The 23,875-nt window shown below is 43.7% G+C and overlaps 1 protein-coding gene across 1 annotated transcript in view; it reads right to left on the reverse strand.

The window, feature by feature from the left end:
• BMPR2 (bone morphogenetic protein receptor type 2) overlaps positions 1–23,875 on the reverse strand; it is a 220,220-nt gene that overhangs the window by 188,738 nt on the left and 7,607 nt on the right. The window lies entirely within an intron of this gene.

Raw genomic sequence — 23,875 nt, forward strand, 5'->3', positions numbered from 1 at the left:
GTACTGTAAGAAGACAGAGATCCGTGTTCCTGCTTAGTAGAAATACAAGATCTCTGTCTTCTCCTGTCACAGAACAGCAATCTGCCTTGTTGACATAGGCAGACCGCCGTTCTGTCTGCCTCGGGAACGTTTGGCGGGTCCCGGTGGACCTCGGGTCTGTCGGATTTACCAATTGGCTCCGGCTGTGTCTAATCACAGCGGGAGCTGGTTGCCGTGCCCCAGACCAGGAAGAGTAAAATTGTGTACAGGTACGTGATTTCGCTCAGAGATGCCGCCCTGCTGCAGTAAGGCCCCTTTCACACTGAGGAGTTTTTCAGGCACTATAGCGCTAAAAATAGCGCCTAAATACCGCCTAAAAAACTCCTGCCCAGCATTCTCAATGTGAAAACCCAAGTGCTTTCACACTGAGGCGATGCGCTGACGGGAGAGAAAAAATCTCCTGCAAGCAGCATATTTGGAGCGGTGAGAGGAGTGGTGTGTACACATTTAAAACAATGGGAAACCGCGGCAATACCGCCCGCAATGTGCCTCTGCAGAGGTTTTAACCCTTTTCCGGCCGCTAGCGGGGGGGGAAATACCGCACCGCTAGTGGCCGAATCCCGCGGCTATTCCGACGGTATACCGCCACCGCACCTCCCGCCCCAGTGTGAAAGGGGCCTAAGTGTACGTGGGGCGTTCCAGAAGCAGTTAATGATAGCCTTCAGCAGTAGTCGGCCAAAATTGAAGCTGTGGGTGACCCTGTCTGCACCAACCAGCTCAGCAATAGTTGATCTGATAAAGAAAAAGATTTACTGAGCCAGGTAACTGCAAACTATCAAATGCACAGGAGCACGTTTGCACAGCAGCATTGGTAATCTGGGGGAGGGGAGGAGAGTGTTAGATGTATTAGCAGGAAGAAAAGTAAGCCTAAAAAAGAAAACTAATACAGCCACCACATCTAAGAATTGGTAAGCTACAATTTAATAAATGTCTGCTTTTCGGTTTAATGCTTTAAGATGAGAAACTGATATCTAGAACAGGGCTCTGGTAAAAGATATGATTCACAAAGCACTTGAAAGCAATTAGAATCTGTTTAGGAAACATCTGCTACGCTATGCCACATTATGTTATTCATGCCATCAGGCATAATTCATTAAAACCAATGTTAGAACCTATGGCAGCCAATTTGTTCTCATTCTTCAGGTGTAGAAGACATTTTATAGGTTGCCATACAAAATAATGCATTTAATTAAAACTTAACTCCAGGATAATATCTAATTAGGCCGGAGTATTACTTCTTGTCCCTATGCACGTTACCTATTTTTTTCAGTAAATTACCTTAAAAAAGCCAGCCAGATCATCACTATCAAAGAGAAACCGCATGTCTGAGGAATGAAGAGCCAACATTATTTCCTCTCGCTTTGCGGCACCACTGAAACAAACTACAGTCCTCATGGGCAGCACAGTGGCTAAGTGGTTGGCACTTCCACCTAGCAGCACTGGGGTTTCCTCGGGTTAATAATCCCAACCACAACACTACCTGCCTGGAGTTTATATGTTCTCCCTGTGCCTGTGTGGGTTTCCTCCGGGTACTCCGGTTTCCTTCCACATTCCAAAGACATGCTGGTGGGTTACTTGGCTCCTGTCTAAATTGGCCCTAGTATGTGTATACAGTTGAACCTCAGATACCGAGCATAGTCCGTCCCAGGAGTATGCTCGTAATCCAAAGTACTTGCATATCAAAGCTAGTTTTCCCATTGAAGTCAATGGAAACAAAAATAATTTGTTCCGCATTGACTTCAATGGGATGCAATACCCAATGCGGCCAGCGGTGGGGGGCGCCAGAGAGCGACACAAATGGACAAAAAGGCCCGAGGACACTTCAGCTTGTTTCCTGCGCCACCGTACCTCAGGCCAAATGAGGTACTGCAGGCCAATGTTCGGCTTTTCTCGGCTCCTGCGCCCCCGTACCCCAGGCCAAATGAGGTACTGCAGGCCAATGTTCGGCTTTTCTCGGCTCCTGCGCCCCCGTACCTCAGGCCAAATGAGGTACTGCAGGCCAATGTTCGGCTTTTCTCGGCTCCTGCGCCCCCGTACCTCAGGCCAGAGAGCATGGGTTGGATTGATTGTCATCCAAAGGCTATAATGCACCTAGAACTTAGGTCTGACCCCATGGTTAGATGTTTATCTCCATACTGAAATAAGAAAATAAGATGGTGGTCTATTTTTTTATGTAGTTCTTACATGTTCCTCACTGGATAAGATCCATATTCACAGACATTATAAGTAAATAAGAGTGGTCTTTCATATGAATTTTTGAATTCCAAGATGATAATTGTTCTCCTCTATATTACACTTTAGCTGCCCAGTTACAAACACTAACTGCCACCAATCAGGACTTAGAAATGATTCTATTGATTTTCTTTTTCTGTCATTGATAAATGTTCCACTGGGGCTTCTGTCTGACCTTCATCATTGATAAACCTCATTATGAATGACAAAAGATCATTACAGTAAAACCTTGGTTTGTGAGCATAATTCCTTCCAGAAACATGCTTGTAATCCAAAGCACTTGTATATCAAAGCATTTTTTTACAGGGTATAAAAGAGAAGAGAGGCACCTCTAAGTGTAGCAATAAGTTGCTAAATGTTGTACCTTCAATAAATGTAACTATATTGCTACAATTAGAGTCTCCTCTCTTCTCTTTTATATTCAGTTGTGACATGACGCTACTCTTATATCAAGACATCGCTTGTATATCAAGGCAAAATGTATTAAAACATTTTGCTTGTCTTGCAAAACACTCTCAAACCAAGTTACTCTCAAACCAAGGTTTTACTGTACTAGATTTTCTTAACACCCACACTCATTACTAGATGCATACTATCAGATGGGCCATATCAGTCACATGGAAAATGTTACAAAGTATTACATAAAACAAAAATGTAACATTTGTAAGTTAGCCATGGTCCTCAGAGTGCAGACAGACATAGATACATAATTCATCTGCCTTTTGGCATCATGACCATGCAATGCTCATTCAGGGGAACGCTTGTGTTTCAGTCAGCTTAGAAGGGGAGGAACAAGTGCTTTAGGCCCCGCTTATATCAGTGCAGTGCGGTTTTCCGTGTCGCGTTTTTATGCACACTTTACATATTGTTTTAGACGTGCTGCTATTTCTTTTACATTGTAAGCTCTTGTGAACAGGACCCTCTTAACCTTCTGGTATTTTATTTTATGGTAACTAAACTGTCTCTCTTTATAAGTACTGTGCAAACTGTTGGCGCTATATAACTCCTGTATAATATTATTATTATTATTAATAATAAATATATATACTCTATTAGAACGCCATTTTCATAAAAGTGCATCAAATTTCTGCATGTCACATTTTTGATACGTTTTATTGAATGCGCAAGAGTTTAATAAAAATGTACCCAAAAATGCATGTATAACACACACAAAAAACACAATGTGATAAAACTGCATCAGACTGATGTGAACCTAATGCACCCAATACATCTACACAATCAGCTTTAAGACCGCTTTCACACTGGGGCGGCGTCGGCGGTAAAGCACCGCTATTTTTAGCAGCGTTTTACCACCGTTTTTGCTGAGGTTTTCGGCTGCTAGCGGGATGCTTTTAACCGCCGCTAGCGGCCGAAAAAGCACAGCATTGCTGGCGGTTCAGCCACGCTGCCCATTGATTTCAATGGGCAGGAGCAGTGGAGGAGTGGTATACACACGGCTCCTTCACCACGCCAAACATGCTGCTGGCAGGAGTTTTTTTAACGTCCTGCCAGCGCATCGCCTCAGTGTAAAAGCACTCTGGCTTTCACACTGAGACTGCAGGGGAGCCATTTTTCGGGCGCTTTACAGACGCTATTTTTAGCCTAAAAGCACCTAAAAAACGCCCCAGTGTGAAAGGGGTCTTAAGGATAAGTTCACCTTTTGGAGCCTGTAAAGCATTGCAGTCATGATCAGCAGATCATGGGTGTAATGCCACGGTCCTGCAGACTATCTGTGTAGCTGTCTGTCCCTATCTCTGATATGGCTAGGCAGTTACAGAATGACAGAAAGCTCAGTGAACTACTTATGCTGCGTACACACGGCCAGACTTTCCAACGGGAAAAACTCAGTCGGAAAAATAGAGAACCTGCTCTCTATCCAAGTCCGTCGGAAATTCCGGCAGAAAAAGTCCGATACACACGGTCGTAATATCTGATGAAAAGCTCCCATCGGACTTTTTCTGCCGGAAATTCTCTAAGGCCTCGTACACACGACCGAGTAACTCGTCGGGCGAAACACATCGTTTTCCTCGTCGAGTTCCTTGTTAGGCTTGTCGAGGAACTCGAGAAGCTTGCTTTGCGTACACACTGTCAAGACAAAATCTCCTCGTTCTCAAACGCGGTGACATACAACACATACAACGGCAGGGGAAGGTCGATTCCACTGGCACAACTCTTGGGGCTGGTTTTGCTAATCCCATGTGTTTGCGTGTTAAGTTAAAGTTTGGTAAGAGACGATTTGCACTTTTCAATCTGTTACAGCTTTAAAAATGTGTTATCTCCATTACAAATGCTACTTTTACTCCCGTCTCATACTTTATTCTGAGCAAGCGCGGGTTTCTTAGCATACACACGCTCGAGTTTCTCGTCGAAAACCAGCCTGACAAGGAACTCGACGAGCCAATTTGAGACTCCCGTCGAGGAAAAAGAGAACTTGCTCTCTTTTTGGCTTGTCGAGTTCCTCAACAGTTTCCTCGGTGAAAAACGTACACACAACCGGTTTCCTTGGCAAAAAAGCTCTCCCACCAAGTTTCTTGATGGATTCTACCGAGGAAAACGGTCGTGTGTACGAAGGCCTGAGAACTACAAGTTGTCAGCCACAAAGGCTGACGGTAGTTGTAGTTTATTCATTTACAGGGATCTGGGATAGAATGACACAGCTATGTGGGCAGAGCCCTAGACCTTGATCCACAATTTCATGTTCATTTCTAAGTCCTGCCAGGAAAGCGGGATTGCTAAAGATAAAAAGGCAAAATAGCTCATGTGGTACCATGAAGGAATTTTTCTTGGAAATACCATTCCATAATGTTAATTAGTATTGTATTATTTAAACATTTTATATTTATAATACTAGGAAATGAGAGGAGTAGGACACATAGCAGTTGTCCAAAGTTACTCTGGAGTGGTTGTCCAGCAGGTATTCACCTGCCACCATAGACATGAGATCATCACTCAATTTATCATCCCATGTCTATGGGGAGAACAAAGGATGCTGTCTCATTCTAGGTAAAACAGTTCATTTTCGATCACCATAACATGCAGGGCTATAGCTGTTAGGGAAGGAGGCAGCCAGGAGACGTCTTGGTGATCACCTTACCCCAGGACAAAACATAGGCAGACATAGGGATTGTTCGTAAAAACTAAGCATAGCAATTGCTGTATTCTCCACGACCAGTCTAAAGCCTTGTACACACAATGAGAATATCGGACAAAAGATTGTCCGTTTTTTTCGGCATACTATATGACACTCATATCAAAAATTAAGGTCTCTAAAGTTACGAAAATTCTCATACGACGGAATACAACTTCAGAAGTGATGTATTGTATTGTAATGTATTCTTCTATTTCCGAGCATGCTCGGTCTTGGCCTTCCAATTTTTTCAGACGAAAGCGATACTGATTAAACGAAAATCTTACGTTCTGATATCGTAAGAAATATTTTTGTATTTGTCCCTTCGGATAATTTAGCATGAACTGTGGTGATCGGCTCTCGAAATCTGTGTACTAAAGATCACATAATGGTATGATCACTACGAAAGCGGTATTTTTGGTCTGATTTTCTGATAGCGTATACTAGGCATTAGGGTACTTCAAGTCACTAAAGTAGAGACACTGCGGTTTTGTTGTGCAAAAAAATGCAAGCAGACACCTGAGATTCTGCAGAAAAGCTTCGACGTTGTCCTGGCAACGCACGTCTCGCTCGGATGACATTTTATCATGTCATACCTCTCATACAGCTCTTCATTAAACAGGGCAAGCAGAAAAGCTGGCTGGAGAAAATTATTTTTATTCAATGTCTTCATTTGTTTATTTACTAAGATCTCTTTCACATTGAGGCGTGGAGCCGCGGTGACGGTATAGCCGCGCTATTTGTAGCGCGGCTATACCGTTATATTTACCGCGATATTCGGGCGCTAGCGGTGAGCTTTTAACCCCCGCTAGCGGCCGAAAAAGGGTTAATACCGCCCGTGTTGGGGGCGGTATTACCGCGCTTTCCCATTGATTTCAATGGGAAGATGCGGTATAGGAGCGGTGAACACACCGCTCCTATACCGCAGTAAAGATGCGGCTAGCAGGACTTTTGGAGCACTCCTGCTAGCGCACCGCTTCAGTGTGAAAGCCTTCGGGCTTTCACATTGAACACTACAGGGCAGGTTTTTTCATGCGGTATAGCAGCGCTATTTTTAGCGCTGTACCGCATGAAAAACGCCTCAATGTGAAAAGATCCTTAGACCGTTTCACAGGAGCGGCCTGATTGGGTCCATCTGTCCGTTTTTCAGTTGGACCCTAACAGACCCTCCATTCACCTCTATGGGGTAGCTAATGTAAACAGACTTGTGTCTGTTTACACCCACCTACCTCCAATCTGATCCAGGAAAAACAAACAGGAGGGGATCTTTTCCTCTCTAACTGGCGGGTTCGGATTGGAGGGCAGTCTGGTGTAAGAGCCCATTCACACCTCCGCGACAAAACGCGACGCCGGACGCTCGTGCCGCTGGAGGGGAGAATTCCCATTGCTGTCTATGGAGATGGTTCACATCTCATAGACGCCGTACGCCTGCCGCCTGAAAAAAAGTCCCGGACCCTTTTTTTCAGGCGACATTGGCGTTCGGCCATACAAAGCAATGGGAAGGCTTTGTTAAAAAAAAAAAAGTTACACACTCGCGGGAAAATACGACGCGTACACGGCGTATCTTGTCGCGGAGGTGTGAATGCAGCCTAAATGGAAAGCTGGTCTGCTTACATCCAATTTCCCATAGAGCAGACCTGTCACCCGCTCAGCTCAGCAGGGGGGTCAGCGGACAGATCTCCTGCTGAGAAAAACTGAGTAACAAAGGGGCCTAAGGGCAGATCATATAGCTTAAAGTGGAACTTTAGTCTTTTTTATCTTTCCATCTATTAAATCATTTGCCCTAGTTGTTTTAATTTTGAATAGTAAAACTTTTTTTTTCTGCCAGCAAATACCTTATATAGCCCACTTCCTGTTTCTTGTCTGGTAAAAAGCCTAGGCTGATGACATCATGCACAGCTCTCCTTCTCACTCTTGTGAAAGTTTGCCAAGAAGAGAGATGGTGGTTCAGTCATAAGAGGGCCAATGAGAGCTGCAGAGCTTGAGGTGTGCCTCTTTGTATCTGTGTAAATCCAGCAAGTGAACAGGCAGCAGCTTCAGCTGCCCACAGTTAAAATGGTTGCAGTCAGAATCAGTGGAGGGAAATGTCTTCAGCATATTTGGCAACTACAGAATCACAGTATATATAAAATAATATGCAAAGTGGTTGGAGGGAAGCTTCAGAATGGCAAAGATGTTTTTTTATTACAAATTATGTAAGCAGACTGCAGTTCCTCTTAAAGATGACCATACATGGAGGAAATGTCTGTTTCCTGTTGAACCAGCCGAAATTTAAGCCAAGAGGCCCTGTCTGCACCCTTTTATCAGTCATGCTTTGATCTGAAAATCGAAGGTGGAAAAAAGTCTGCCAAACAGCGGCTGCAACAAATCACAGTCACTGTCAACCACAGGCTGTAAGAATGCAATAGCCAGGAGTGGGGACTCATTCATCTGCAGGAATAGACAGCATTTTATACAGTGTATGGCCAGATTTAGGCAGTATGTCGATATTTCATCCATCTGTTTTTGGATGAAATACGGACATACATTAATCCCTATGGGATAGCGGTTGTCAGCGGATGAACATGCGCCGACACCCGATCTCAACGGTCCCCGCTATGGTCCGGTTCTGCAGACGGAGGTAAATCCTATTTTTCCCATCCGTCTGTGGATCGGATTAACATGGACAGACGGTCCATGTTCATCCGATCCCCCCATAGGGGAGAGCGGAGATCTGACAGGAGCGGTCTCTGCACAGTGTGTGGGGACCGCCCTGTCATCTGCCGGCTTAGTGGGGATCAACGGAGCGATCCCCGCTGAGCAAGCGGATAATAAAGGAACAGATCCTTGCGGGATACGTAAAGGTGAAAGGGCCCTCAATCCTTATACACACGATCCGATTGTTGGCAGGGGATTGACCGATGACAGACTTTTGTCCTAAAATCTTCTGACAATTGCTGTCCAACTTTCAGCCAACAAATGTTGGATGACATGCTAGTAAATTTTCATCGGACAACGGTCTGATTTTTGTATCGTCAGAACACAAGTCCGCCACACAAAAGTGGTAACAACAAACACGCATGCTTGGAATCAATGCTCACCAAACACGAAATTAGCAGAAGGTGCCCAAAGGGTGGTGCTCAAGAGCTGAAATTCCTTGTAGTACGTCACTACGACAATTGTGTACCGTTAGTATGCAAGACAAGATCCTGGCACATGCCCTTCGGACAACCATCGGATCGTGTGTACGAGGCTTAAGACTAGTTCCAAACAATATTATTCCAAAATATGGAAAAAATAAAAGTTGTATAGGATCCAGGCGCTGTTTGACTCCCTTGACTTTTCTTTTGTTGGGCAGGAGGCAACTGAAAGGGCCAACCACTGAGTGAATACGCTCCATTTTCAGCCAGCTTTAGCCTGGGATTTTTCTGTACACAACGGCCCACCTGTGTGATTAAAGTGGAGTTCCGGCCACAATTTCACTTTTTAAATATAAATACCCCTGTAATACACAAGCTTAATGTATTCTAGTAAAGTTAGTCTGTAAACTAAGGTCCGTTTTGTTAGGTTGTTACAGCATTTAGACACTTTATAAAATAGAAATTGACTGGGGCCATCTTAAGTGTGGGCATCATGAAGCCAGACTGTATGACTTCCTGGATTTCAGCCTTGCAGATCTCGCACATGCTCAGTGCTGCACAAGCAGTGTAATAGGTTTCAGATCAGGTTTCAGCACCTGTACTGTCCAAGTCACATGATTCTTCGAGACTGGGGAGTGCACAGACTCCTGGAAAGTTACACCCACTACATTCCCAGGAGTCTGTGCGGTGTAGGTTAGGAAGCTTAAGCACCTAGGTGCAGGAAGAGGGAAGATTAACTATTCTGCCTAGCAACAACACTTTAAAGGCATCTAAAAAAAAAAATTCTTAAAGGACTAATGAATTTTTTTTTAAAACTACTGATGTAATGTTATATTTATGGGTGGAACACCACTTTTAATACAGCTTCTTTAACCTCGTAGTGACTGTGTAACGCATATATACAGCAACAACAAATAGGGATTTAATGCCTAGCTGCGGCACAAACGCATCATGGGCATTCTAAAGTTGTGTTCTGAGAGCACACTCACTGTGCGCAAAGGACACTGACCGAGCTGACAGCTCTCCATCATACCTTCTGACAGCTGAAAGCCAATCACAGCAGTCACAACAAACAGAAGTCACGCCACTTCCCAGCATTAAAGCCTACTTAAAGGACCGCTGTTAAAGGGGAGGTTCACCCGAAAAGTTAATTTTTAACCTTAGATTGATGCTCATTTTGTCAAGGGGAATCGGGTAGTTTTTTTCAAATCTAAGCAGTACTTACCGTTTTAGAGAGCGATCTTCTCCGCCGCTTCCGGGTATGGTCTTCGGGACTGGGCGTTCCTATTTGATTGACAGTCTTCCGACAGGCTTCCGACGGTCGCATACATCGTGTCACGATTTTCCGAAAGTAGCCGAACGTTGGTGCGCAGGCGCCGTATAGAGCCGCATCAACGTTCGGCTTCTTTCGGCTACTCGTGACGCAATGTATGCGACCGTCGGAAGCCCGTCGGAAGACTGTCAATCAAATAGGAACGCCCAGTCCCGAAGACAATACCCGGAAGCAGCGGAGAAGATCGCTCTCTAAAACGGTAAGTATTGCTTCGTTTTTAAAAAAACTACCCGATTCCCCTTGACAAAATGAGCATTAATCTAAGGCTAAAAAAAAAAAATTCGGGTGAACTCCCGCTTTAAGGGGTTAATCGCCCGCTGTCATTAATGACAGTACCACATTGCACAGCATCATTTAAACATGCCTTGCATATGGGATTTTCTCAGTGACGTCTGCAGGATCCCATGAATCAATGCGGCTGCAGCCTTGTACTGTTCAGAGCAGATTAATTTATCCTCTCCGCTTGCAGTTCTATTGATCGCAATATTAATTTGGTCTGCTGAATCTGAAAGGACACTTCTGGAAAATAAAAACAAGAAGCAAACTAAAAGGAAAACAAACGCAATGGACTGCCAAACCCCAAGAAGGCATCCTGCGTTTTCCATAAGTGGTCTCGGTGACAGGCTGGGCAGGTTAGCACTCATTTGTTGAGTTTCCAGCTTCTCATGTGAACATAACAGTTAGCTGATAAGTGCATTATCACTCAGGGTCACAGACAGCAGCTGTTAACAATTTCCTGTCCATCAAGAACCTGTTTTCAACTGAAAACCTATAAACACTGGACTTCCTACCTCCAGGAATGCAGGCCGTCAGCAAGCCCCCTAAATACTGAAACCAGAGTGCTCATTGCCAAATAGCTTAGCTTGTCATATTCTGTTTTGGCTAATTAAATGATAAGAGTTGAATAGAGATTGGATTGTTGGTCTCCAAACCAAAAGCCAAACAAGGGGGAGGATAGGGCAATTGGATTATTGCGGTACAGATAGACAGTTATAAAGATACATGTATAGAAAAAGGTATACATTTTATTAATACTAGTAGCCAGATTCAGAGAACTTTACGCCGGCGTATCAGTAGATACGCCGTCGTAACTCTGAATCTGCGCCGTCATACATTTAAGTGTATTCTCAAATTGAGATACACTTAAATGTAGCTAAGATACGACTGCGGGTGCCGTCGTATCTTAGCTGACTATTTACGCCGGCCGCTAAGGGTGTGTACGCTGATTTACACCTAAAATGCGTAAAGTATGGACGTCGGAACAAGCGTATCTTTTTACGTCGTTTGCGTAAGTCGTACGCGAATAGGGCTGTGCGTAAGTTACGTTCACGTCGTAGGCAATGTTCGACGTATCTTAGGCATTCTATCCGACACATGCGCACTGGGATAAGTCCACGGCGGCGCCTGCGCCGTTCGTAAAAAACGTCAATAACGTAGGGTCACGATTCATTTGCATAAAACACGCCCACCTCTTCACAATTTGAATAAGGCGCGCTTACGCCGGCCCATTTACGCTACGCCGCCGTAACTTAGGACACAAGTGCTTTGTGAATATAGCACTTGCCTCTCTGACTTACAGCGGCGTAGCGTATATGCGATACGCTACGCCTGCACAAAGTTAAGCCAGTCTTTCTGAATCTGACAATAAAATACAAACAAAAATATATACAGTCAAGCCCTGTACACATGGCCGGGAATCCCGTCAGGAAAAAACTTTTGTTTTCCTGACGGGATTCCTGGCAAGCTTGCCTTGCAAAGCCGTGCATACAGACGGCCATTCAAAAGAACCGCCGTTCTTTTGAATGGCAAGAACGCGGTGACGTCATCGACTAGGACGAGCCAGCGCCTGTCACATTCCATGCCTTCGCCGCCATCTTGCTACAACCCACACTAACCTTTGCAGGGATAGGAAACAGGGAGATCGTACCCTCTGTACAAAGCCCTGTGATGATTGTCAACACAGGGCTCTGGACAGTGATTGGACACAGCCAATCAGAATGGCCATAGATGGATCAAAATTCAGCTGGTCCCTGCTGATCCAACGCAGAGATTGCAGTTTAAACAAGCCTCAATACATATTCATACTGGAACAGCAAATGAAGAAACCCTTCTGCACAATATTGGAGCATCAGATTGTCGGGAGTGTACCTTGAACTCTTCCATAGTCTGGAATTTGTGAGAGTGATAATGTACAATAGTACAGAGAGGTAAAATATAGTCAGTATGGGGGATGTGGATCTGATGTTCTTTTTGTGCTCCGAACTCTATTAAAGTCTGTTATTTATTTTCCGTATTTATTTATTGCAGACAAAGTACAATAAAAATTAGCTCATGCTTTTTCGGACCAGCGTCATTACTTGTAGCAATATACATTTTGATACTGCTGTGGAAGTATTCTGTTTTCTCTAGAGCGGTATTTGTCTTGGAAGACTAAGGACCCTTTCGCATGGGGGATCCGTCGCTGGGTGACCCCCCCCCTTTCTCTATTTTAGCATCGGGTCAGTTCATGTAAACAAAGAAAAACATCAATTGTATTCAGAGCCGGTGTTCTATCAGATTACCGCTACCCATATTGTGTAACGGAAGCGACGTTCCGACCAAAAACATGTACTGCGCATGCGCTATGTGTTCCAACATCCGTTCCACGGCGTTTTGCATTCCAAACACTTCATGATCTGACGGGTAGCAGTATTGTAATAGGACACCCATGTGGACATCTTACTACACCCAGCTACGTCTGGAATTTCTGAGTCATTTTAGCAATAAAATGAGCGTATATAAATAAATATTTGCAGTCCAGGGACCCCGCCTGTGGAATGCACTACCAACCACCATCCGACTGGAGTCAAACCACTTGGCCTTCAGGAGAAAGATTAAAACCCATCTCTTCTGAGGTCAAGGGGTTCCTTACCCATGAAATGGATACAGCGCCCAGAGGCGATTCAGTTTGCATGTGTTGCGCTTTACAAGTTTCTCACTCACTCACTCAATATACTATATACACTCACTTTATTGCTAAAATTACTCTGAAATTCAAGACGTAGCTGGGTGTAGTAAGATGTTCTATCAGATTGCCGCTAGCCGTCAGATCATAAAGTGTGTGGAAGACATCGTGCCGTGGAACGCATGGTGGAACCCATCGCGCATGCGCAGTAAGTATTTTTTGATCAGGTGGGTAGCAACACCACAATGACATTCAGAGCCAGCAAGTGAGGGAGTCTGTATGTACACACTTACCCCTCCCTGTAAACACTGATCCTCTCCCTGCCCCCCCCCCCTCCTCCTTTGTTTACATTCTCCTGTCAGTGGGGAATCCCGTAGAGAGGATTTACTGGTTGTCGGGACACCGGCGGTGCTGGCACCTAGCAACCGATGCAACAACAGATTTAAAAATTGACCATTTGTCTGTTTACATCTGTCTAGGTCCGCTTCCATATTTCAGCGGACCAAAAATAGAACCATGAAAAAAAAACAGATCTTAACGGATGCGGATGTAAACAAATGATCTTTTGTTTACATCCATTTGTTCATAGAAATGCATTGATGTCCATTTTTCATCCATCAAAAAATGGATGAGAAAATGATAGACAGTCCACATGTGTGAAAAGGGCCTGAAGCATTACTTATAATACAATTTGTATTTTGTAAAATATAAAGCGCCTGTATACAAAAAGTAAAACCCTTTATCTGTCAAGAATTCTTAGGCCGTCTTACATTAAGCCAAGAAAAATGGCTAAATCGAGTGAAGTGACAAGATAAGCACTGAAGTATTACTTTAAAAATAATATTAGTAGCTAACAAAGATAGTAATCACTACTAAGAACTGAGCGCCATCAAAATAAAGCACTTTTATTGTTAATGTTCCTGCAGAACCAGTTCAGGCAAAGTACAGACACTGTGATAAAATTCTATTGAGGAGGCCTTTGTGTAACTGGGTTTGAACATGTTTATTTCAGTTAGAAGCTGCCAAAGTAAATGAAATATGTCAAACAACCCCCCAAGTCTGTATCCAATAAAATACCCATATACTGTTTGTTTTTTTAGATCATTTCACCCTTAGAACCATAGATCGCTTGTTTTTATTTTCAGACCCGGCAAGTATTTGTCATTTTTAGTCACCTCTTTAATCAGATGAGTGTGCCATCATTTCTGTAAAGCGCTGATTATTGTGTTATGGCATTCTCCTAAAACATGTCTAACTGGATGGTTGACTAAGCACAGCCTGAATTACCTCCAGGGCCCAATACATAAGGTTATTACAACTGATATGCCCAACTGTGGTTAATCCAAGGAACAATTCTATCTCTGATAGTTCATCAGAAAGCGCACACTGCCTGAGATTCAAACCATGTGTAGGAGGCAGGCTGAATGTACCCACATTGATCAATTTATCAACTTGGGTACCAACAGCTTTCCTGATTTTACATATGATTTATTGCTAGCGGCTGTTATAGCCCCTAGCCATAATCACCGTGTTCTCCTGGCGAGGACGTATTTCCTTGCCAGGAGAGCGCAATGGCAAGATGGGCAGGGGTCAAGTCCTGGGTAAAAAAGTGTGGGAACTCCCACCCAAGATCCACTCCCCCACAAACAAAAAAAAAAATGATACGCTCATATACATAATTACTAAATCGCAAGTTCTTTCTAAATCCCGCAATAACTCGCGGCAGACCTCCGCAATGTCTCCTGGGAACAATGACAAAAGTTCCCAGGAGACATTGCGGCATCGAGGAAGTGACGAAATACCCGCACACTACCTGATGAATCCATATACAGGAAGCGGCCAGTAACAAAGGATTACTAAGATTCGCCTGCCCCTGACAGTGACTCGAGCTGGGCATCGCCGCTTAGTAAAGGATTGGCTCGGGCGGCTCGGCTGCTCTAGTCCTGCAAAGGGAACGGCGTTCCTGCTGTGAAAAAAGTGCAGGAACGCCATTCCCACACGTTCCCAAAGGGCTTGAGCCCTGAAGATGGGGATTCCACAGTCTTGAATTTTTTCTAGTGTTCCCTTGATGATTACAATTTCTTGCAAATAATAACCTCCAAAGGCCATCTTTTGGGCACTGGGGTTGTTGATAAAACATCAGGACCAGTGCTCTGACGCATTAAATTTTTGGGGTTCCCTTGACAAATGGTCCTCTTTACGAAATCTTTTCATCTTTTGGCATTATTAGGCTACTTTCACGCTGACAGCTTTTGGCTGCTAACACCGTCGTGTGTATGCTCCATCGCAGTTTTCCCGACAGGAAAACCGATGGGAATCCCGGCGGAAAAAAAAAGAGAACATGTTCTCTTTTTTCCCCCACCCGGACACCCGGCGGTCTTTTTCCCGTCGTGAAAACCGGTCGTGTGTATGCTTTTCCGAGGGGAAAAAAACGCACATGCTCAGAATAAAGTATGAGACGGGAGCGCTCGTTTTGGTAAAACTAGCGTTCGGAATGGAGATAGCACATTCGTCACGCTGTAACGGACTGAAAAGCACGAAGACTGAAAAGCGTGAATCGTCTCTCAAACTTTTACTAACACGAGGATCAGCAAAAGCAGCCCAAAGGGTGGCACAGTTTGAATGGAAAATCCCTTTTATAGTCCCATCGTACGTGGTGTACATCACCGCGCTTTGGACGGGCGGTATTTGGCCTGAACGAGTGTATGCAAAGGCAGGCTGGAGAGGAATCCCGTCAGGAAAAAACATTGTTTTTTTTTCCTGCAAAGAAAACGGTCGTGTGGCAATAGGCTACAGTTTGCACAGGTTTACTAAAATTGGACAATAGAAGATTGGAAAAACATTTCCTGGTCTGAAGAGTCTTGAATTCAGCTGCGACATTCAGATGGTAGGGTCAGAGTTTGGCATAAACAACATGAAAGCATGGATCCACCCTGCCTTGTAATAACGGTTCAGGCTGGTGGTGTAATGGTGTGGCAGATTTTTTATTGGCACACTTTGGGCCCCTTAGTACCAATTGAGCATTGTTTAAGCCCCTCGGCCAACCTGAGTATTGTTGCCGACGATGTCCATTCCTTTATGACTACAGTGTACTCATCTTCTAATGGCTCCTTCCAGCAGGATAATGCACCATGTCACAAAGCACAAATCATCTCACCACTGGTTTCTTGGACATGACAATGAGGTCACTGTACACCAATAACCTCCACAGTCACCAGATCTCAATCCAATAGAGCAGTGGTTCTCAACCCTGTCCTCAAGTACCCCCAACAGGGTACATGTTTTGGTAAATAGCTGTCCAAAATACCAACCCATTGCCTCTGATTTAAGGCACCCGTGCAAGAAAAAGGAAAACCTACAAACATGGCGTGTTGGGGATACTTGAGGACAGGGTTGAGAACCGCTGCAATAGAGCACCTTTGGGATGTGGTGAAATGCGAAATTCGCATCATGTATGTGCAGCTGACAAATCTGCAGCAACTGCATGATGCCATCATGTCAATATGGACCAGAATCTCGAAGGAATGTTGTTGAATCTATGCCACAAAGAATTAAGGCAAAGAGGGGTCCAACCGGGTACCTAATACAGTGGATGGTGAGTGTAGATCTACAGCAAACTTTGATGAATGCATCATTTGTTGTGATGACGACTTTCATACCCAATGATGGAATCCTTGTTTACAGATCGGTTTTTAAATTTTAGTCATTTTCTTCTTCTGTAAAATGTTAGTCCATAAACGAATATCTCTCTTTGTTTTATATGTACATTAATACATATAGTATGTTGTTGATAGGCTACAATTTGTTTTTGTGTTGAGAATTCAATGAAATGAAAAAACTGAATAAGTTATGATTTGTATTATGGACAAAATGAGTACAAGTCTGGCTTTCATCTTTTAGGGCAGGTCACAGAAGGATGGCAAAGGTCTTCAATGGTTGGAACCACATGTCCCTCCCTAGAACAGCTCTCAATTGCCTAAAAGCCCCACACTATTAGATTTTCTGCAGATTTCTGTCATCAGATTTACCAAAACCATGTAGTGCAAGGGCCTGCCTGATTCCATACAAATTGAAACACTTAAAGGGGTTGTAAAGGTAATTTTTTTTTTTTTTAAATAACAAACATGTTATACTGTGCAGCTCGTTTTGCACAGAGTGGCCCCAAACCTGGTTTTCTGGGGTCCCTCGGCTCCTCCCTGCAAGGACAAACGCCCTTCATGCAAGCCCTCTCCCATGGGGGTTAGTTCTTGTGGGCTTGCTCCCGTGATACAGCCGGCGGCCATAGCCGCAGACTGTATCACTCGACCCCGCGTCATTGGATGGGATTGAGAGCAGCGCAAGCCAATGGCTGCGCTGCTTTCAATCTTCCAATGAATGAGCCGAGAAGCCCGGCCGAGAAGCCAGCGCTTTCACGGCGTAGGACTTTCAAGGGGTCAGGTAAGTAAACAGGGGGGCTGGGGGGCCACTAATCCTCTGATGTTTTTTCACCTTAATGCATAGAATGCATTAAGGTGAAAAAAACATGTGCCTTTACAACCCCTTTAAGGTTTGACCTCATATTATATGGTTTTGGTATCTAATAGTGTGTATGGGGCTTTAGCTTCATCTAGCCATTATTGTTGGGTTTCGAACTGGGATAAATATAGCATAGTTTAAAAATTTGGAGAATTGTTAAATATGTGTGACCTTTGACTTTAGTACCTGCGTGCAAATAGGTATTTTTTTTTTTTCTTAGCCATATGGAGCATGTTATTGTCTAGATCTCAGCATCAGCTTTGATGAATTTCAGTAGAAGTGGGTGCTAATGCCTTAAGGCTGTGTTGTGCCATGATTGTCCTTGGTGTAGAAAACTGCTAATCTGTATGTGAAGACTGCACTGTGTGAAATGGTTTTGTGTTTCAGCTGAGAAAAAAAAAAACATTATCAGCTTTTATATTGTGTTCACCGGAGGTGAATGTCCTTCATGCGACACCATTAGTTCTCATGGAGATTTACAGCTCTGCTTATCAAGGCACGTTCAATTATACGATAGATACAGAAACTGTTGTGCAATGCAAACTACATTGGTAGCATTTCTATTAATCTGTTGCTCATTGGAAATTTCAGATGTAATGGAAAGTTCTAAAATTGGCCATACACTAGTAGATTTATGAACAGAGTTCACAAAAATTTATAAAAAATTCTCATCAGCAATGAAAAAAATTTTTTTTTTAGCAATTTTTTAAAACAATTTAGGAGTTTATGAGCTTTCTCAAACAAACCATATGCAGTTAGGGCTTTTTCACAAAGGAGTTGAAAATAGGCAGTTGGGTCGTGGTTTTTCCACTTCCTGACCGCCTATCTATACCATTCGAAAATTGTTCAATTAGTGAGCAGATGGAAGTTTTCACCCTACAGCTTTAGCGTTGGGCCAAGGCAAAATTATCGCTGATAATATTTTCCATCCTTCTCCTTCAAATTTTCTTGTTACAGTTAAAAACAAACACCAATTTGACCCCCACTAACAATTAGAAAACCAAATGAACTTTCCAAAAATGAAAATTTTCAAACAAAATTCTACTTGTATGGCCAGCTTAATACAAACCATTGTACCAAGTATACAAACAAGACCACAAATAATACTAGGTTCTTAGCTCCTGAACACATCTTTATTTTGTTTCAAAAGAACACCAACATATTCCTGTACTGACAGCAGAGAAAAATTATAAATTGGTGAATAAAAACAGTTGAGTACTATCCATGATACCTTTTTATTTGAACTAATATCCAATTTTTTAGGACAAGCTTTCAGGGTGTACCCCTTCAAGGTCCAAGCAGTACTAATACGCAAAGTTTAAAGGAACACTAAAGGAAAAAAAAAATGTTTGGTAAAATAACAAACATGTTATACTTGCCTCCACTGTGCAGCTCGTTTTGCACAGGGTGTCCCCGAACCTGGTCTTCTGGGGTCCCTCGGCGGCTATCTCGGCTCCTCCTCGTAAGAGCTTTCCACCTTCATGCGAGCTCCCTCGCATTGTGGAAAGCTCTTGCGAGCGCGCTCCCGTGATAAAGCAGCGGCTGTATCACTCGGCCTCACCCCCCCCGGCGCGTTGCGTCATATTGGATGTGATTGCCAATGGCTGCGCTGCCATCAATCCATCCAACCTAGCCAATCAACTGCCACAGACTGAGAACCGAGGAGGATGACAGGGGCGAGCGCGGGACTTTTGAGGGTCAGGTAAGTAAAACAGGTGCAAAAATACGAAGGAAACTTGGACAGCCGCACTCCAAAAATATTGTTTTAATTAATATTGATCACAAAATAAACATGCCACAGCAAAAAAATTGGAACAAAAGCCAACGTTTCGCACTGTAGCTTCAGTGCTTAGTCATAGCTGGTACACACATCAAATGATTGTTGAAAATATATATGCTTTACCTCACTGGTCACATGATCAGCGAGATGATGATTGGAGGCCTAGTGGACAAGCAATAAACTGGTAAACTAGTGTCTCCTGTGAACTCAGGTGAATCAAGACATGCGATTGAAAAACCTTTTCCTATCCACACACCCACACTATCTACAAATCTATATGTATTGTTTGTTTGGATGTTGTGATAAAACAAAGTGAAAAATGGGAAAATGTGACAATAAATGTGAATAATATCTTGATGTGTTGTGTGGAGTGACTGAATAGGATGCATTAAGGTAAAAAAACATTTACCTTTACAACCCCTTTAAAGCGGTTCTCCACCCTAAAGTGGAGTCCCGCTGATCGGAACCCTCCCCCCCCCCTCCGGTGTCACATTTGACACCTTTCAGGGGGGAGGGGGGTGCAGATACCTGTCTAAAGACAGGTATTTGCACCCACTTCCGGCTCGGCATTCACGGGCAAAAGACGGGCATTGCGTCACATCCCGTTGCCCCCCCCCCCGTTGTGTGCTGGGAACACTCGGCTCCCAGCACACAGCGGGAGCCAATCGGCGGGGGCGGCGCGACTCGTGCATGCGACGTAGGGAACCGAGCAGTGAAGCCGCAGCGCTTCACTTCCTGGTTCCCTCAACGTGGATGGAGGGGGGAGCAGCTGGGTGACGAGCGATCACTCGCCATCTGCTGCGGACGCCGCTGGACTCCAGGACAGGTAACTGTCCTAATATTAAAAGTCAGCAGCTGCAGTATTTGTAGCTGTTGGCTTTTAATATTGTTTTTTGGCGGAACAACCCCTTTAAAGCGGATGTGCCATGGGAACAAAATATTAAAAGCCAGCAGCTACAAATACTGCAGCTGCTGACTTTTAATAATAGGACACTTACCTGTCCTGGAGTCCAGCGCCGATCGCAGCAGAGCACGAGCGATCGCTCGTCACTCTGCTGCTCCCCCCGCCATCCACGCTGAGGGAACCAGGAAGTGAAGCGCTGCGGCTTCACTGCCCGGTTCCCTACGGCGCATGCGCGAGTCGCGCTGCGCCCGCCGATTGGCTCACACGCTGTGTGCTGGGAGCCGAGTGTTCCCAGCACACAACGGGCGACAGACGGGATGTGACGGAATGCCCGTCTTTCGCCCGTATCGTGTGGCCGGAAGTGGGTGCAAATACCTGTCTTTAGACAGGTGTCTGCACCCCCCTCCCCCCTGAAAGGTGTCAAAAGTGACACCGGAGGGGGGGAGGGTTCCGATCAGCGGGACTCCACTTTAGGGTGGAGGACCGCCTTAAGCAAAACAAAATATATAGCTACTGCTTGGACCTTGAAGAAGGGGTTTACACTCCAAAAGCTTGTTCTGAAAATTTGGATGTTAGAGCAAATAAAAAAAGTATCATTGACAGTACTCGTTTTTGTTGCCAGTGCACTAATACGGCTACAATCGCCTCAGAAATTGGTGAATAAATTCCATCTCTGTCAGTCTTGAAGCAGCATAGTCATATAGTGTGCAGATCCTTTGCCATAGACCTAAACTGAGGTAATGAGAACAACGGGCCACGTGCCGAGTACTGGCGAGCTGCACATGGCTGGCAGGTCAAGTGTTGGGCGCCAGGGTGTTAGGTCGACCTCTGATCAGGGTAGAACAGGCAGACTGTCATCTAATGGCTACGCTTGAGTCCACTTTTACAAAGAACTCTTTACAGAAAAACTAGAGAGAAAAAAAAAGGAGAAATTTGCCCTGGAGCAGAATGCAAAGTGCAATATCCAAAAGTATCCAATCCAAAATGATCTTTTAATGTTAAAGCAGAAGTAAACCCATCGATTACCGTATATACTTGAAAAGTAACCACATGGCTTCAGAAAAGGAGTGGGGGTGGGAATTAGGCTAGTGCATGAGATATGTAAAGATATGTCATTCACATATCTTTACCCCTCTTCTAATAATGAGGAAGAAAAGACAAAAGTTTTCTCCTGTTTGTTCCGTTTATCTCACTGAAAAAAGAAAAGAGGATTGCTCAGAGCTGGATTAACTCTTAGTGGCAAGACTGGGCACAGATGATAGGAAATCGTATACTCTACATTGTGACAGCAAAAAAAGTTTACATTCACGTTTACATCCACTTTAACCTGCCTGGCGGTATTCCCGCGTCTGACTGGGGGTTAGATTTTCATGCTGCGAGCGGTAACCCCCGAGTCAGACTCGGGCTCGCCTCGCTGGATCCACAGGGAGTGTTTTACTTACCTTGTCCCTGGATCCAGCGATGCCACCGCGCTGTGTGAGCGAGCGGGACCTCGCTCGATTCACACAGCGTCCTCCTGTGCCGCCGATCTCCGTTCCCTGCGACGTTACGACGCACGGGAGCGGAGAACGGCACCAAATTCAAAAACGTAAACAAACACTATACATACAGTATACTGTAATCTTATAGATTACAGTACTGTATGTAAAAAATACACACCCCCTTTGTCCCTAGTGGTCTGCCCAGTGCCCTACATGTTCTTTTATATAATAAAAACTGTTATTTCTGCCTGCAAACTGTAGATTGTCCATAGCAACCAAAAGTGTCCCTTTATGTCAAAAATAGTTTTAGAGCAGCTAGAAAACAGCGATAATAAATTATAATCACTTGCAGAATTGTGCGATAGCGATTTGTGGGGAAATACGTCATAAAAAAATAAAAGTAATGACAGCAACAATTCTGCAACTGAGCAAATTTCAGTGATTTTGATTTGATTACATTATTGAATTTTTATTATAATTATATTATTATTTGTTATAATTATTTATTATATTATAATTTCTAATTTTGTTTTTAAAAAAATGTCATACCCGGGATGCCTATTAGAATCTTGTTTGGTCAGATTTAAGTGAGTTATTCCTAAGAATTACAGGCCTACAATATAAAACGCCAAATTTCCTTGCAAATAATGGTACCGCTTACAGCACCTTTTTTCTAAAAGAATCATACCGCCAGGGAGGTTAAGCAAAATGAGTGGTCACTAAAAATAGAGTAGAATTTCCTTATTCAATATTTCATATTCTTCTGTAAACACCTAAATCATATAATTTGACCTCGTTGTTTTTGATGTGTAATGGAATTAAGATGTGCGCATGCCATCTGTTTTCAGAAGGTAATTCTGTAGTGAACTTGACCCTGAAAACATTATTTTGGTTAGTATTGTAGCTTTTTAGTATATTTTTGTATTTATTTTAATATATTTCAAGTTAGAATATTTTTATCCTTTTGGATGCTCCTTGTTCAGCTACCGATTGGCTATGCTATTTAAATATTGTAGACAACAGATTGAATGTAAACGGATAGGCCACATTCTGTCGGTATGGGATAATCTTGCACAATCGCCAACAACGTCTGCTACTATAAGGAATGAAAAGAAGGCTCCTGTCCGGGTCAACAACTTAACAAGTAGACCAGTAGCAGCATTAATAGAAAGTAATCATGAGAAGACTGGTCTGTCTGCCTTTTATGAGCCCACGCCTGCCCTGACAGACTTGAGACTGTACAGTGATTAGAAACAGTAAAAGAAATGCCTTTGATGTACATGTCTAGGAGGTTCCAAAGTCAGGAGCACAATTAACCACAAATCTAGGAGGTGCCAGCCATGGGCTCCTGGTGTGCTGCCAAACACTGCCAACAGTATCTGTTCAATTACACACTAATATACTGTATTCACTGTAGTAATACACCAAGAACCTAAAATGTTTCTATATTTCAAATGGAACTACAGTATGTTTTAGTAACGACACGTTATGAATTATTATAGTAACATTGGCTTGAAAGGAATTTTTTATGTCATTTTTGGGGTTTACGTTAGGGTTGCCACCTTTTCTTCAAGACAAACCCGAACACTTTAGCGGCGCAGGGTACATTTTTTTTTCTGTAGTATACACTATAGAATTATAAAAGACCTAGAAAAGTGGTTTGGCCAAACTGCTCTTGCTGACATTATTATTATTATTATTATTATTATACAGGATTTATATAGCACCAACAGTTTACGCATCGCATAACCACCCCAGAGATGCTGGACCTGCCCCCAAACAGCAGCCTGCAGCTCCCAGAGCGCAGGCTGCAAGGCTTCACTTCCTGATCCACTTACCGAAGATGGCGGCGACAGCACCCAAGAGCCGAGGAGTGAATTTTTGGCTGATTTCGGACCTAAAACGGATGAGAAGGTCCGCTCCAGCTTCCCCAATCCTTGTCTAGGCAAAGATGACTTTGCCTCATCCCACCCTCCTATCTGCCAAAGTGTAAGGTGTCCCAGAAGACTGCAGGACCAGCCTTCTTGTGCCACACAATCTCACTGTTGCACAGCGGGGTGCCACCGATGATTCATAAAGAAGGCACGGTCGGCTCCCAAATCCAAAATGCTGTTTGTATTTTTTTTTAACTCTATAGTGCTGATTTTGGAGGCCCATCACATTTAACAGTATTCTGAGGCTAACGCTGTACATGGGCAGAAAAGACCAAGCCACTCTGAGTAACCTTTGAACTTACTTTTCCAATACTGAGAACAGCTGATCAGCAGACGTCTGGGCTGAGCAATGTTTGCTTTTTCTTTGTGGACATTATTGAAAACGCCTTAAAAGGAGCCGTTTAGAATAAAGATGGGTACACCCAAATTTTTTTTTTTGTTCAAAAAACTGTCACTAATGATCTGAA

This window comes from Rana temporaria, chromosome 6 (genome assembly GCF_905171775.1).
Source record: "Rana temporaria chromosome 6, aRanTem1.1, whole genome shotgun sequence".
Lineage (NCBI taxonomy): Eukaryota > Metazoa > Chordata > Amphibia > Anura > Ranidae > Rana > Rana temporaria.